The 17,846-nt window shown below is 41.4% G+C and overlaps 1 protein-coding gene across 9 annotated transcripts in view; it reads right to left on the reverse strand.

The window, feature by feature from the left end:
* Positions 1 to 17,846, reverse strand: part of HIVEP2 (HIVEP zinc finger 2) — a 136,160-nt gene that overhangs the window by 70,104 nt on the left and 48,210 nt on the right. For 3 of the 9 annotated variants that reach the window (XM_059467968.1, XM_059467974.1, XM_059467973.1), the window contains one exon: positions 4,858 to 4,919. The exons of 2 other annotated variants lie outside the window; for them this stretch is intronic. The gene's annotated coding sequence lies outside the window, so the exon portion shown is untranslated. Of the gene's footprint in view, positions 1 to 3,684; positions 3,747 to 4,853; positions 4,920 to 17,846 lie in introns of all 9 variants that reach the window. 4 more of the 9 variants (XM_059467976.1, XM_059467971.1, XM_059467969.1 and 1 more) reach the window with 3 other exon arrangements.

The following is a 17,846-nucleotide window of genomic DNA, read 5'->3' on the forward strand; positions in this document are numbered from 1 at the left end:
AGGAAAACGCTGCAAGTGGTTGTCATAAAAAAAACCCATCATAATTTCATTAAAAATTAACAAAAAGAAAGCATTAGTGTTGTCCTGCCAGCTGGGGGTTGGGGGGTATCTCACATTATTAAATTGAGAAGGCCAGCAATGGAAAGCCTTTTTAGATTGGTGTTTCCATTCCTTCCTCTTTTGCTTGGTTCAAAAGTCCTGCATAATTAATACTGTAGTACTTAATAAATGCTTATGAACCTACTACCTCTCTGCTTTTTCCATTTAATTAGGTGATTGACTTCAGGCATACTATAAATTATAATGACAATTTAATTACTTTTTTAATGTGCACACTTAAAAGATTTATAAACAGAAATAGGGTAATACAGTGCACTCAAAATTAGAAATACCATGAACTGGAGAACAGCACAAAGTAATGACATCTAAAGTATCTCCTCAGTGGCTGAGCAGCTGCAGTGACTGGGAGGTAGGATATTTAAAGTGTCTGGTACTAGCACAGAAAACTGTATATTTCTGTCCAAATGCCCACGTACACAGCTTCTAACTTTTCCTTCCAGCATTTGCGCATCCCACTTGACTTCATGGCAGAAACATAAAGGAGTTCCAAGGACAAGTCTGGCTGTGTACTGCAGTGACTCTTAGGTCAAGCATGCACAAGAAGTGGAAGACCCTTTCTCTTCTTTTAAACAAATCATAAAACTTCTGCATCACTTCATCATAACACAGTCATTGTTAAAATTTGCAGGGGGCCAAAATCTCTTACAATATTCCAGCTGACACAGGCAAACTGCCAAAGAGCATGGATTCCATCCTCTCATGAACGGACCCTTCCTAGTCAGGAGGCAGAAATGTCTAAGAATATTTCAGAGAATATTTCACACCACATCCTACAACAATCCAAGTTAACTCTTCTGATATTGTTGTTATGCCATCTAGGGCTCATTCTCCTGTCACTTACAGGAATTAAAAGCTAAGAGGATTGCATATATAACAAATCAAGTAAGAATCACATCCTTCAAACTAGTGCTTTAAAAAAATTGCTAAACTAAAAATTAACTTTTAAAATTTGAATAGTTTAAGATAATAAAAGATCAGTTAACCTACTTAGTTAGCCTACCTAAATGTCCAGACATTCCCAAGCCCTGGTTGGTTGTCACAAAGAAAGCTATATTTTCTACAAGTTACCTATCACCAACAGAGAGAGATGATAGCATTTGTTTTAAATCATGCAGTCTGCTACACTGGTGAAAATTTTTCATGTAAAAAAGTCATTAAAATTTGGTCTAGAGGAGACGCTTTCCCATCTGGGAGCTGAATCTGGTTTGGTGTGACTATTCCTGTCTGTTAATTTAGCAGTACAAAGTATAACTCTACATTCTTAGCATACTTACTGGGAATGCTGGCATCTCTGTAACCAGAAATGCTTACAGAGAGGAAAAAAAAAAGACTGGGCAATTCACAGTGTGCTAGAAAAATTATGGGCAATTCCACGTTTTAAGCATCATCTATCAACAGTGTTGAATAGTTAAAAGGGGAATAAATTTGAATGCATTGCCAAGGCAAATGCTGTGATAATTGTATCTGCTTCTCCTTTTCAATACAGAAAAAAAAATCCCAGACGCTCATCTCATTTGCGCCCAGTAGAAGCTGAGTGGAAAGCGGATCAATCCCACAGCTTCATCGTGGCTGCCTGTCCACCTTGGCCAGCACAGAGCAGGAGAAGTACCAGAAAAGGTACAGGTAAAAGAAAAACCACCAGGAGGCTGAGCAGCGTGGTGAATCACAGGGAGCCGCTTTGTCTGCAGCTTCCGCTCTCTGAGGAACTGTGCAGGGCTGAAACAATGGCTCTCCTACGGAGCTGCATCTCATCTACCTCATCTGCAGCCAGTGATGAATGATGGGTCAAGAGGGCAGCAGACTTTGGGTGCACAACCCTAAATACTTTATCAAAGATGGCAAAAGGCCATGTGCTTCAATAACACAGCAAATACTTCCTTTTGCTGTGTAGCAGACAAATTCCTTCCTCTCTGCTGGCTCAAACTGAAGCGTTTTGGTTCACAGCTCAGAGTGTGTGCAAGTTTTACATTCATAAAACATACACGTAAAAAAGCTTCAGTTTTATTCCTGAGACCATTCAACTGTAAACATTCTCACAGAAATGGAAAGTCAGTCCTATCTGTGCTGAAATCCTATGCTTTCAAAAATACGTAATTCTAGGGATTGTGAGGCTTATAGACAATAAAAGAGGGCACGTTTTACTTATTTTTAAAACAGAAACTGAACAATAGGAATTGAAAAAAATTTAAAACTGTAACTCATTCAAACTTTTCCTACTGGGGTTTCCTGAAAGAAAAACATACTGATTTGATAGAAATTAAAAGTTCAATAAAATATAAAAATTTTGTCCCTGGTGTAAATGAAGAGAAATGAAAATAATAGGCCTTGTGATATAACAAGATACTTCAATACTAAAGTTTGACAGTATTTTGCTAGTTGATGAGTTGGAATACCGTCATGACATAAAAAATATGCAAAATAAAACTGTAGCAACATTTTAAATGTTCTGAAGTAAGATATCTTACTGCTTAAGAGTTGTCAAGGTTTTGTCCCCATTAGAAGAGAGGTAAAGTATTTCAGAACCTTCTGCCATCTAAATTTTCTTTCAACCACTTTTGTCTTCTGCTCCTCCTTAGCTGTTTCTTTGTATTTTTATTCCTCTAGATATCTTTAAAATTTCATCTAACTGCTCTGAATTTGACAACAAAACTCAATGTTCCAACAGGACAGAAAGCCGTGGGCTCTTGTTTGGTTTCTAAAGGAAGCGGCAAAAAGCAATCTTGGAAAAAAAACTCCAAATCAGCTGTGATCATTTCAGCTCCCTTACGAAAAACATCAACAACAGAAGAAGCCCACTTGTGTTCCTGCCCACCCAGCACCAGAAGCCGAGGTAACTTTGGGATCATTGTTTAATGGCAACAACACTTAGTCCTGGATCATAACTTTCCCATTTTGGAGGCTTTGAGGAGTTGGTTGGCACCAAAACACCGATGTGAGCAGTGGCACGTGGGCAGTGAGTTGTGCCATCCCACCACCCATCCTGCAGCGGCACAGGAAACCTGAGCCTTTCACCTCCAGACACGTCAGGGCAGAAGAAATGGGTGCTTTCCCTCCCAAAGATCTTACATAATTTTACACTACTGCAATGGATTTGCATAATTTCAATCAAACGATGTATTAAAAATCTTACCAAAGGTTTTGAATTTGAACACTTCAGAACTGAGCAAAGTAAATGGTGCTTATGCTCAGAAAATGGAAGGTCTTGGAGGTATCTCAACTTCCCTGTAGCCCTGCTGAACCGATTACAAGCAGGCCTGACATCTCTACTTCAGTCAAGTGAAAATTTCAGATTAAAAAATGAATTATTTTAATTGATAGCCATACTGAAAATTTTCTAAAACAATAATAGCTTTTACACAACCACTGCTGCCCAAAAAGGAAATCAGCACAGAAGTAACTCACCCTCTGAGTATTTTCATTCCTTTTTCAGAGTGTGAAACTAAGATTGGCACCAAACTGCATCACCTTTTTAATGCATTTTCCATCCAAACTGAGAGGCACTTGAGGAACCACAGTGATGTCCCAGAGAAAACACATTCAGTACAGCTTTTCTGCTACACCCACCTTCAGTTCATGGCCCAGCACTCTGCTCCCATTTAGTCATCCAGGTGAGGAGAAGCTGACAGCTGGGGGAGGGAAGAGATTGGGAGCCATATGGAGCTACAGTCAATTTTTGGTATGTATTTGTGAATAGATACAAAAGAGATAAATGCTGGCATGCATAAATTCATATTTTATCAATACATATTTTGGTACTTATTGTCAGAGCAATTTATTCCAAAATCAGTTTTTAAAAACGTACAGCAGTTTAAAGAAAATTCCAATCCTGACTTATTTCTTGCCACAAATCCAGGATCCCAATGGCATGAATCTGCATGAAAGGAGGCAGAATCCCACTCAACAGGGTTTACCTCATGATGCCAAAAGGGAAAGTGGTGCAAATAACCAAGAACCCAAGAGAGAGATTCTCCATGTCCCTGCTCCCCAGGAATGGGGATGCTCAAGCAGGGGTGGGCAGCCAGCTTTGGCACAAGGAAGCATTGAGTGTCCACATCTGAGCTGCTCACACAGAGGGCAAGGAGAGCTGATGGTTTTGCATGCAGCATCTTGTGATAACAAAGGTTATCAAAATTACAAGATTCACTAGATTGGCTGCCTGTAATTGCTTGCTGCACCTACAAATGTTCAGTTTCACTTCTCAGACTTATTCAAATAATCCAGCCCCCATGGGCCTGCAAACCTGAGCTGCAAGTCTGAATACAGAAGGGGATTTATTAAAAGACTGCTGGTTCATCTGACCATGACAGAATGCTAAAATATGAAAAAGTAATGAAACACACAGAACATTTCTGAGCCCCTGATTATGTTTGGCCTGGATCCAGTGGACACGTTTGATATCCACTGGCTCCCCTATTACAGAGTGTTATCTCCCCAAACTTTGATCTAAGGCCACCGCAAGAGCAGAGGAGAGAAAGTATCTGTGAGAGTCACTTATTCCATTAGTCAGAAATCAAAAATCAAAAGAGCCACTTGAAACACTAACAGAATGAAAAAATTCATCACTTCCTTCAGAGAAGGGCAAAAGACCTTATTTGTAATTGTTGATTGGAACATGTGCCATAGCAGAAAATTTCTGGACTCTATTACCAGCTCTTAAATAGTTCTGTGGCTGGACTCCAGCAAATGGTTTGAATTTTTTATACTTTTTCAAAATCATAATAAAAAACACATACCCACCTCACAGAATAGAGGCTTCATCAATGTTCCTAACTCACTCTCAGCTTCTTAAGTAGACAGTCCTGCAAAAGTGCAGAGCACCATTATTTAGATTTGATTTTTTTTTTTTTTTTAATAATCCTGTCTATTACTTTGTTGGGTTTTTTAATAAGTATTTTTCAGGTAGGAACAATTTTGGATGCAAAATCAGCATCTCTGCCTGAAGACTAGCCTCAGGCTCCTGCCTCATGCATATGTGTACATCATATTCCTACATCTTCCACAAAACAGAAAGTGAGTCTGTGAACAGGTCAGTAGGATAAGCCAAGCAATGTACATCTAAATCTGAATGCAGAACAAACAAAAAAAGGGGGTATTTTTAAGAACAAAACTCTTTCCTAAGAACTTCATTTCTTCATGGTCACACAGTCTGGGTGCAATGTGTAAAAAATGGCTTTCTGAGGTACTGTGGTGTCTTCTGAATCACTGCCATTACCCGAGAAAACCCCAGGAAGTGGTTTGGATGAGAAGCTGGACCCAGCTTGCGTAGGTATCAGCTGATGTCAGAATACACACAGCACAAAGCCCTAACAATATGGACATTGTGAAACCGGGAATAACCTTCTCTTATCTCCTGCAGTTGGGGAAATCATTTCTAACCCAGTGACTGTAGAGCTTAGCAATAAGTCAAACAGTTAATTATTCACTACGCTTCCTAATTAATCTTCATTTCAGGCCAAATCTTTGTATGCCCATAAAAACATGAAGATCTCCAGTGAGGGAAACAACAGCATGAGCTTTTGGACCTCCTTCTGCAAAGCAATTCGTTTTTCCATAAACAGTTACTATTAAGCAAGGACAAAGCAACAAACCAGACAGCCATCTGTGTAAACCAATTTTAAAGGATGGTGACCTCATAACATTTTTCAAACTAACGCTCTCCATTTAACTTCTGCCACCCCGTCCTGCCCCAGCAGATGCTGGGTTCAAGCAGGTCCTCGGGTGAGCACGGTGCTCTCGCTTCAGGGAAAGCTGGTGCTTTAAAGCCACAGTGATTTCAAACCCGTGAAAAGAGCATGTCAATGAAAATACCTCGGCATATATGGAAGCAGGGTAACCTTAGTGGCTGCCCACGCTCCCAGAGGGTGTTGCCACAAAGGTCTGTGCTATGTTTGCCAGCTGAGCTTCCTAGAGCTATGAGGTCAAGCGAGCACAAAGGTTCAGGCCACCGATGGTAACACAATCCCTGCTGAACTGTGTTCTTTCTTACAACCCAGAGACAAGCCAGAACAAGCACAGATGGCAACCACATTAGAAAAGAAGGCAAACTTGATAGCCTTAGATCCACACTTATGAATCCACATACAGCACGACTATGCTGTGTGTGCCCAGGATGGCCACAGCATCCCCGGCTCATTCTGCCTATTTAGATTTGAACCCAATGAAGCTTCAGGCAAAATATGCAAAATAAAATCCCAAGTAGAACACCTACAAAGAAGTGCAAGTAATAAACACCCAAGGACATGTCTTGCACAAGGTCACTTGCAGAACTGTCCTTTATTCCATTTACTAAAGTCAGTCACAGCCACACAAGAGCTGAGAGCAGAGTGCATCAGATGATGGTGACATCAGACCATTGGTAGCACAACAGAAGTGCTCAAACTCATTTACAAGGGCATGTGGACTACAAACATTTCAGTATCAAAGAAGGTAACTGAAAAATGTATATTCTGTATAGTCTCTTTATATTTCCAAACATCAGAACAACATAACAGCATATAAACTGTATTTCAAGTGGTGGAAGAAGTGTGTGCTTCATTATATAAAGATGGTGTTTCTAATCTACATAATGCAGACACAGTAAAAATTACCTTCCACAATGCCAAGGCTTGTTACATGGACTCTTTTTTCTTTAACCTGCATTTTCAGAGTCATTACTTTACTGCCACAGCGCCTGATGTTTGTGTGCCTGGTATTTGTGTTTGCTTTAAAATAATGGCTGTGAGGTGAAGGTAACTTGCCCTTCTGACCCAGTGCATAATTGTACAACTGTTTGTGCAGTAATAACCCATGGTACACATAAAGTGACAGTTCTCTAATTGGCATTTGCTGAACACAAGGGCACCCTCTGCAAACACAGTGGCTTTTTTATTGGCAACCTCTTTAATTATTTCACTCTTCTAACACAGAATCTCCTTTCTGTCATTAGAGAAGAACAAAATGTTCCTCACCACAGCCACAGTAATACTATATATTTCTTAATACGTATCGCTGAATACTATTAAAGATTAGCCTTAAAAGACAGAGTAGTATTAACAGCTGTCCTGGGAATTTGTTCCAGAAAACGGAACACTTCTGACCTTTGAGTCTATGTTTCAGTGCCTTTTTGAGATGCTTCAGAACAAAAGTTCAAGTGGCATCTCCTTTCAGTTTGTCTCATCTTGTTGCATGTTAAAAGTGAGGATAGAAATCCAAGAGAAGCCTGGCTGGTGCTGCTTTCCCTTGCCTTCAGTTCTGCCGTGTCAGCTGATGCTGGCACATGCAGCATATTTCTCTGCTTCCTTTGGTTTTGTCTTTCCTTGGTCGCTGCTTCGAGTCCCCACCCAGCCATCTCCACAGCTCTCCCGTCACTGCCATGTTATGTAAAAACTCAGAAATGGCTTAGGAAACATTTAAATCTGTGCTATCTTGGCAAGCAGCTAATCCTTGAAGCAAATGCTACTTACACAACGGAGTGCCTGCATTTCCTACCCTGGCGTGGAGATGTCATGCCTCATCTCCTAAGGCTGGAAGAAATGCACAGTGCTTCATAAAATAGCTCTGACTTTCCATTTCTACTATATAAGCATCTTGTTATCTGTTTTCATAGGGAGGGAAAATGGGAAAGGGAATTCCTGGAAGAGATTACAATTGTCAAACTGGCTTTTGATATCTGTTAAACAGCTGAAGCATTAATTTTTTGGCGGCACTGTTAAAAGCCTATGAGAGCTTCCTGACTGAAGTGGAGGAAATAGTACATTTAGTTCAACTACAAGCTGTACTTTTTAAAAAATCCATATGAAAACAGACTCATTATTCATTTTTCTGTTAATATGTGGTTTTGCCCTGCAGTTTCAGTAATATTTTTTGTAAGACCTGGCAGTCTCAAAAAAGAACTGTAACTTAGAGCTAATGTTTTAATAAACTCTTGTTTATACTATAGTCAAACCAGAACAAACAAAATACAGCTACAAATGACATTTTTATAGGAAGTCAAGAAAAAGATTCATGTGTCTGAATATTTTAGTTACAGTGTGGCAGGCATGACTATTATTTCCTGTAAAGCCAAATTGTATCTTTAAGGAACTGGAAGAAGGCTACCCTGGGAATAGGACATGGATATGACTTGGGCCTCTAAAGAGCAGCTGGATAAAAATACCTTGCAATTTAATGCAAAACTCCCATCAAATATTCTGAGAATTTTACAATGGGGCAATGGCAAGATATGGCCATGAGAAATGTTTGGAGTCTTCAAAATACCATCATGCTGGATTACTGCAAATTTCAGTGGTAATTTACTGTGGTAAAACTGATGAAAAATTTCACAAAGATGGTTTGCAGTGAGACAGGCAAGAAAATGACCTTTTTTAAAAGGTGATCTTAGAATCCCAGAAATTAGATCAAAAAGGAAATTACATAAGTCTATTAGATCATATTGTATCTAAGTAAGAAAAATCTATGTAGTATATTTTTCAGCATTTTGTCCAGTTCACTTTTTAGTTGCTCCAACTAATCAGGTCCTCTAGTTTCCATCAAGAGAATAGACTTCCACCATAATTTTTTTTTCCTAGTAGTTAAAATAATGCTCCTTTTGCTCATTTGCATCATTTTACTACTTCATACCTCTTTGAGACATTCCCTTCCAGGTGATCTTGTCTCTGATACCACTCTGATATCTAATTTAATAGAAATCAAGGTATAAAATGCTAAACTAAAAAGAGCATCTGACCTTCTGATATTCAGCCTTGCTCCCTCTGTAACCAGCAGCAAGCTCCTGCTTGCATGAGACTGAGCTCCTGGTCAAGAGTCAAGAGGGTGGAAAATCACTACCCTGCTTCTAAAGACAGGCTGTATTTCATCAGTGCATGCTCTGAGCTTTATGGAGAATGGAGAGCTAACAGCAAAGTAGCCTCAAAAGGCTCCTATTTTCTTTAGTCAATGTGATGCTCCATGATTTGGTTAGACTGAGAAAATTTGGTTACTATCACTTTTCCCTTCATGTTAGTGAAAGGGGGTTTAATAAGTTTTCTGTTTCTTAGTTGTAATAACCCCTTTTTATTCCCAAATTGCAAACTTCCAGATTAGGATGTCTGGCTGGCCTATGTCTAAAGAAACAGAATTCCTTGAAGGAGAGAAAGGAGTTGCACACTGCAGATTGTTGTCCTACCTCCCAAGCAAGGGACAGAAGATGTCATGACCTCATGGACTGACTTTGTATGTCCTCTGTCCCTGAACAAAGATGGTCCCAAGCAGCACCCAGAGCAATCCCCAAACATTCGTTCACTTCACAACCCAAAAGGATAAATAAGTGTGCAAGAAGAAAAGAGAGTCCATCCTTGAGGATGCTGGAATAAGTTTGTGAAAACAAAATGAATAACTGGTAAGGAACTTAATTTTTTAACTTAGTTGTTATTAATTTTAACTAGCAGGGCAGCAACTGGTAATTATACTAGAGAAAGACTGGTTGAGTTTTTGGAAAACTCCTCAATGCTAAAGGCCTGTCGGCAGAGGGCCAAAGTCATGTCATGAAACTACAGACACTTGGCAAACTCCTCAGCAATTTTGAATAAGTACCTTGTACTGCCCTTGTGTTATTAGCTATTGCAGTATCATGTAAATCCTTCATGACAGTGCCATTTTTGAAGTGCCGCTGTACCATCAGGTGTCCTGACATTATCAAGGCTCCTGGGGATGTCAGTATGAGGTATCTCTTTCTTGCCTCCTTTACAGCAAGTTTCCAAGCCAGGATGTGCAAAAGGCCAGCATGTGACTCAGAAAAAATGTAACTTGGATTAGAAAGAAGCTTCTTCCCTCACTGTCTCCTTGGAGTCCAGGATCCCTTTATCCAGGATAACCCTGTCCATTAGCCACTCCTGCCTCAGGATGCACGTCTGGCTTTTCATCTGAGAACAGTGGCTGATAGGGAGTGCTGGTGGCTGCAAGCAGATGGACAGGGACACTGGGCTGAGTCTCTGGAAGCTCACCACTTGTTGAGCTGTTTGAGGTCCTGCAGGAAAAATGCTCACTTTGTGACACTAAAGAGAAATACTTCCAAGAGCAAAAATTGCTAGAAGAACTACTGCTCCGTGTAGATACAGGGAACGAGAACAAGAAAAGAATTTGCCACAGTTTACAGGAGTTGGTGCCAAACTACTGACATAAAGGAGGCACCTTCCTGTCTGCCACAGTACACAGCCTTCACCTGCAGTATATTCCTTCTCTCTTCTGCCCACGTGCCAACAAACAGGTGGATTTCATGGATTTAATTTAAATTAACTGTTTGGTGCCAGGGTAACATTTATAAATCTATGAAATTTCTGACAACCTAGTCCTGGATCTCCAACAATCTATTAAAGACACTAGCCACTTGCAAGGAGGATTGAGCTGATGACTAGAGGTCTCAGGACCAAGGTTATCAGGCACAGAACACACAGGAAGAGCTGAAGTGTATCTCACTCCATTCACTCACATTACTGTATACACTAACATCAAAAAGATGGAAGACTTTCATTCACTAGACCAAGTGGATTTAAAAAATTATATTCACAAAAATGAAACAACTTTTTCCACTGTTCCAACTTTTCTTTATACTGTATTTTTCTTGTATTTTTTCTTCCTCTTCACTTTTGTTAGTCTATCACTACAAATATGAGCAATGTTTATGAGTAACTCCTTATTTTTCCCTACAGAAAACTAATGTCTAAATGAAGTGATGGCTAACCTTTATTTCTTCCACGGTACCCAAAGGAGCAAAACCCAAAACAAACCAATGAAACTATATAAGCTATTGCTCACACAAACTGACCAAAACTGCAGTTTCCAAGCATCTGGGAATTGCTTCACTCATTTCAACTGGACTTTAAGGAAACACAAACATCACCTTGAGAGATAAAGTATTTATGACTATAATAGATGATTTTGAATGAAAACAAACAAAATACACCATGTCCGCTGAAAATGTCAAATCACACTTTGCCTCATATTTCAGAGTATTTTTACAACCTATAGCCAGCTCACACTAATAATGTATATTTACTTGTGTTTGAGATTTCACTAACAAATGAGCAGCACTGCCTGCTCTGTACAGTCACTCTTCAAACAAAATAGTGCCGTCAAAACAGTGGGCCATGGCAAGGTGAGCTTTCTAATTTTTTTCTCTTCTTTCTATTCCAGAGCACCTCTTTACACTCAAGAGTATTTAAGCTCTGAGAGTACTTTGTGTAAAAATGATCCAAGACTATTAAATACCAACTCATGACCCTCAACAAATACCCAACATACATCAGCTGTACAGGGCAGTCATAGATTTAACAGGTGGGAGAGGTGGAAGAGAAAAGAATAGCATTTAATCATAAAACAGATTTCAGAATGAAGCCCCAGTATTCCTGTGTCAGATTCAGTCTCCGTTTTTGCCTCCCAGCTATGGTAATTACAGTGCTGTGCCCACTGGGAACTAGCTGCACATTGAAACACCAACACACTTTGCTGGGGGAGGGAGAACTTTGCCGATGGAGATATTACAAGATGCAGCAGTGAATACTCTGACTTTCGGTCAATGTGCAGTATCCCTTGCTCACAACACCCAATTATTTTAACTAAGCAGATGAATATCTGGTTAGCCACTGTGCAGGGAAAGTTTCAAGATTTTAAAGGCGGACACTGAATAAATGAGCGTTCTTCTGGAAAAACAAGGCTTTAGTTACTGTGATCATCATTCCTCAATTCAAGCTGTGCCAGCAGAACTTGGTGCCTGCTCTTAGTTGCTGAAGGCAACAGGGTGTAGGCATGCAGACCCAGGCATCCATGGGGCGTGACTTCACTGCAGGCTCAGCACCTAAATTAAGTTTGTCCCCAGTGCGACATCTCTGTCACAGCACACAGGGAGGTACCTACACAGCCTGCCACATGCCAGTTTGGAATTCATCCCTCTGCCTTGGCCTCAGTGCCAAGCATCAGGAAACGGCAGGCAACTTGCCAACACTTTTTCTTAGAAAACGGCAACCCTTTCTGGAAATGTTCTGAAGGTTTGGAGAGTCTTTCTGGAAAGGTGGTACTGCTGAGCTTTTGCACAAATACTGTAAATGAAAGCTACCCCAAAATGCTATCACTATCCTAAAACATGATACCCCTAAAAATGGGGGCAAATGAGGTCAATATTAGCCAAAAGATATTACTGTGGAGCCAGGCATTTTGATTCCTAGAGAGCTGAGGTAAATGACACATATAGTAGCATCAACCAGTTAGGGAGCTTTACATTTGCAAAGCACACCCTAGGAAAATCCACTGATTTTTAATGCAAATGACTCAAGATTCATCAAAACATTTTGTGCTCAACCTTCTACAGATTTTGCATTATATAACCAGTTTGTCATGAATCCCAAAATGTTACTGAAGCAACTGAAAAAAACAAACCCAAAAATAAAATAAGAGTATACTTGTAAATCACAGTTCAATGAAGACCTTTCCATTCCCTCCTCTCCCCGTCTTGATTTTCCAAGCTTCTTTTTAATTGCTGCTTCTCTTCCTACTGTTTCTGCCAAATGCAATTCTTGACCAGCACTCAACCAGCCAGAGCAGATGAGGAAATTTACTTCAGCCCCAGTGCATGGTTGGACCAGGCACCTGTCTGAAAGGGGCAGAGAGGTGCACACAGCCCGTATGGCCCAGGGCACACCTGTACGCACTGTGCCAGCAAAGGCACAGACAGGGGTTAACCGCCTCCTGCAGGAAGCCTGGTTCCATTCATTAACTGCGACCTCTGGGCTAGTACATGCGGAGGAGGGAGCACACAGGCGAGTTCAAACAAAGCTGCTGTTTTCCCTCCGAAACTTTTCAAGTCTTAGAATCTTGCACAAAACCCGCTCTGCTGTCACCTGAATGGAAAACAATAGCAGGCGCTCAAACAAGCGAGACCCGCGTGAGAGTTTGCAAGCCCAGCCTGTGCGGAAGGCCACCTGCCAACAGGAAGAAGTGGTGAGAAGGAATTTGGATCCAGCTGCTAGCCTCCCTCAGCCAAACAATGCCACACGATAAACAGCATTAAGGATTTTTTTTTAATCCTCAATCACACTGGGAACATCTATATCTGTCATTTTTACTCCCTGGTTACCAGGAGAAGGGCTTGAGAGATTTCTGTGCACAAGTTTGCAGACAGCCAATCTCTTGTTTCCTATCATAGCTTTATCAAAGGGATAGAGACAAGAGGAACAGGAGGGAAAGAAGAAGAAATGACAAAGTGCCTCGCCGTAGGGCTGACTCAAGCTGCTAAATTCATCACAGGTAACACAGAAAATCTTGTAGCTGTCTTGCAGCCCCATTTCGCATGTCAGACAGAAAGGCAGAGTGGACACAGAAAGAGAAGATAACTCAGTGTCTGCAGTCCCGATTTCCTTAAAATGAAGTACTGAACACCAGGAAATGAACTACGGCTGTGTGCTCAGTGGGTCACTGTGGCAGGTGCAACTTAACCTTAAGACCACGTAGCCTACTGCATCTCCAGATTTAGCCCAGGCAGCACCTGGGTGAAGCATGCCAATAAATCCACTCGCCGCCGATGGCAATAAAAAGGGTTAAAAACCAACCAGACTGCAGCTGAAAATTCCACAGCGTTTCCCTCCACAGCGCTGCGAACTGCGCGTCTCCCTGGTTTCAAACGCACGGGAACGCTGCCCCTAAGATCGGCCAGGCGAACACATGGCAAGGCCGGTGCCACCGGCGGGCGGGGATGGCCGGGGAGCCGGGAGAGCGGGAGCATCACGGGCGGGACGCGGCGATCCTGCTTCCCGGCGTGCGGGGACGCGCCGCTGGCGGCGGCGCCGCGTTCAGCGCCGAGGAACCCCCCTCTCCTTCCTCCCGCCCCAGCCCCCGGTGAACACCCAGGATCTGGGCACTACCTGCGGTTATCAGCAGAGCCATGCCGTGTCTTCAGTCATTCAAGGAATTTAACAGCCTGGAAATTCCCGTTGTCCATTATTTGAGGTCACAGATAAAAGCTAAACAGCAGCCGTGACTCCCATCAATCATAAGTCACTCACTGATAGAGCGTATGGTAGGAGACCTACTGATGTAAGCTAGTCACCAGAGAAAATACCCACTGATGACGCATATCCAGGCACAAAAATAGTTACAGGGCCCCCAAAGGGATTATTCAACAGCCTACATTTAGATATTCCTTCAAGAGACCCGCAGTCAATTTGCTGCTATTAGATGGCTGGGGAACATTGAAGTTTAAGTTTCCTCAGCAGACATAACCACAAATAGCTGGTTTAAATAAGCTACTGCAATTACAAGCTGTTTTGTAAATTTTAACACTGCATTATAGCGATTAAGTCTAAACAGAACTGGGTAAAAAATGCTGTACAGCCTTTGCTCTCAATATTTACCAATCCCTCCTGCATATTAGCCAGCAATGAAAAGAACAATTTAAAATTCATTCACAAATGTTTAAACTAAGCCCCTCATGCTAGCCTAGAGCAATGTTTCTTTATCATAAAAAACCAAAACAATATATGCAAAATGGTACGGGATATTTCAGTGCTGCTTAAATGCTATCTTGACCAACTTTTGCCTTAATTTTTATCCTTCTTTGGTATTTGGCTCTGTACTACACAAAAATACCCAAATAGTTAATTTTCTTGCACAAATCAAAACCATGCAAAGGTAAGTGATTGCAACATGCAAAACCACGTACCGTGCACCCGCTTTGAGCAGGGGCTAGAAAGAGGATCCCCAGAAATCCCTTTGAGCCTAAATTATTCTGCAATTCTGTGCAGCTGGATTTTTTGGCATTAAAAACATAATCCTCTAAATTAACCAATCAACTGATAATCCTACAATACTCCTGCCCCCTTCAACAGTTTCAGGATCCTTCTCATGCCCAGACAGCAACAAAACTTACGAGGCTGCAGCTGAGCCTACTAACACTGCTGAGCATGAAACACTGACTGTGCATTTTTGGCAATATTAAAATATTTATTTTTTTTAATATTTGATTTTAACATCCAACCCCCCTTTTTGAAAGCAATTTTGGTGCTTAGGAGTCTAAAGTTTACTGACTTTTTATTGCACATTTAGACTCTAAATATAGGAAAATATTTTATGGCTCTGATGCCTATTTTATTGACATACTTTTGGAAAGCATTACCTAGCCAAACAAACACTCAAGGATTTATAGTGTTTATGCTGTAAAGCAGGAGAAGGAATTGTCTCAGGCTATGAACTTCTACCTCACTTTCTTCATCTGTGATAACATTATTAAAAATAACACCAAAAATTATTTTTAGCACAACTGTTTCGTAAAGCCCTCATGTTTCTCTCATGCATCCATATGCTGCCAGTCCACATGGCCTAATTTAAGGGCCCTAAGAAGAAATATTGGTGCCCTCTAGCTGATTTTCCTCTCCAATTTCCTGCAGACACTGAGCAGCAGTCTCTCTTTTCTCCTGACATTCCTGGGTCTTTCACTGGTGCCTCCAAAATGCAGTGCCCCGGAATAAAATAAGGCACTTCCTACAGAAGGAACAGGAATCAAAACACTCAAATCCCTCAGTGCCCTTAACTGCAGGAGCTCTTTAAATAGCATAAATGCTGTGAAAAACAAAGGACGTATAACTGTGTTCCATACCACCTTACCAAGAACAGGTGAAGCACCTAAATACACTTTGTAGCAAGTCTGCACATTCCATGGGGAAATACAACCTGCAATTTTGCATGGAACACAGGAAGCCCCTCACCCATTCATCAGTAATTCTGCAATTCCCCTCTGTCAGGAGCCTTCAAAAAGCTTGTAAGTCTTTCACTGTGTTCTGCCACACATTCTGAGGTTACTTGCTGATGGATCAGACAATTTCACAGCTCAGAGCCCAGGGCCTCCCTTTTGCCATCACACAAGCCGTGGCAAGCAGGGAGAGCTTTCCTCTCCTCTCACTGATGTCAGTCAAAAGGATGCACTGCCTGTTCCACCCTCCCTGTTCCCAACCCCTCTGCCTCCAGCCCCTCTCCTGGAGGCTGCATCGGGTCCCACTGAGGTGCAGGGCCTCATCACCTCATAGCTGCATGTCCCTGTCCAGCAGGGACCCGGCTGGAGCACAGCTCCAAAGCTGGGAAAGCCACGAGGCAGGGATGCTAACACATACTTTGAACACCATCTCCAGTGTGACAGGTGACGTCAACAAAACAGTGTCCAAATCCCAAAGAGGAGATCTCTCCTGGCTGGAGGAAAACCCCTGCTGAGGAAGAGCTGTCTCAGGACACGCTGAGCCTGTGGGGGCAGGCAGCTGCCTGGCAGCTGCTGGAACAGCTCTTTGGCACCTCTGAGGGACTGCATCTGCTCTAAGCCACACCAGCGGCTGCCCAAAGGATGCAAGAGAACAGGAGTCTGTGTGGAAAGCAGGGTTAAAGCTCTGTTCTCTTCCTCCTTGTCCAGCTGAAAGAGGCAGAGGTTGGCCGGAGCTGGCTGTCTCTGTGTTTAATTAAAGCCATAAACCTCTGTGGAGAACTCTGGATGGCCCTATTAAACATTAATCAAATTAAACATAGAAGGGAGATCAGGATCTGAAGCTCAAAATAAATACTGTGAGACAGACTAACTTTTAGGGTTGCATTCATAATCCTCAGAAAGTCTCTTTAAACCTTGATTGGGAAAAAGGAAGCTGCAGCATATACTGTTCACTTCTGTGTTTGAACAGCAGTTTTAAAGCAGAAACTGCTCAAATGAGTGGGAAGCATCAGGCTAATCCTGCAACTTCCAGCTGTCTTTGGAAACTTAACTTCCCATGTGCTATCTTCCTTTGGATGACAGAATGGGTTAATCACAGTGGCCAGGCATTTTGGAAGGGTCCTAGGGCTCCACTTCTCTAGCACCTTACTACAACATTCCAGCTAATGTTTCTTTCACATACACCTCTAGGAAAAGGATGCTATGGACTCAGTCAATACTCATTAGGTGGTTTTAATCCAAATCTCTACATCAATTAAAAGATGGGCTTATTTGAACTGGAACAAACCCTTCGTTCACATAAAAGAGGCATTTTATGCCATTTGGAAAGTGAAAATTTTGGCACAGTTAATTTTTCGGCTTGCTTGGGGTTTTTTAGTTGGTGTGTTGTTTGGGGGTTTTTTGGGTTTTTTTTGGGTTGTTCTTTTTTTTCAACCAGCTGTGACATGACAGACCTAGAACAAGGCTGGTTTGTGCTATTTCTTTTCTGGAAGGCAACAGACTTTTCAAAAGCTTGATGTCTTGAAACATAAAAGAACACATCAAACCCTTGAAGAGAATAGGTACAGATGTGGTAATGTGACAGATGGGCAGTGAAAGTGGTATCTCTGGGATAGAAGGAGATACGGTGGAAAAATTAAGATCTGGCAGGAGCAGCTTTTGCTTTTTCCAGTAGTAAAAATGTGTCACCTTCCAATACAGAGAAAATATAATGACAACAGGTGAAGGACAGAACAGGAATCATGGTTACAGTGGTAACTAAGTATTCCCATTTAATTAAGTCTTAAAGAGTTTAGAGATGTCCTATTACCTCAAAACTTCATGATAGCTGTGTTTGAAGTGGGAAGCTGATGAATTATCCCTTACTGGCATCCAGTTCTGAATATACATTAATGTAGTGTAGGAATACTGTTTATGAAAAGTAAAGAGATTATGATTTTTCCAAAGACAGTAAGAGAACATCTTACATTAGCAATTTTTTATTTGAGATTTCTATGATTTTTGAAACAAGGGGCAGTATTAGAAAATATTGGCT

Source organism: Ammospiza nelsoni, chromosome 3, assembly GCF_027579445.1.
Source record: "Ammospiza nelsoni isolate bAmmNel1 chromosome 3, bAmmNel1.pri, whole genome shotgun sequence".
In the NCBI taxonomy this organism is placed as follows: domain Eukaryota; kingdom Metazoa; phylum Chordata; class Aves; order Passeriformes; family Passerellidae; genus Ammospiza; species Ammospiza nelsoni.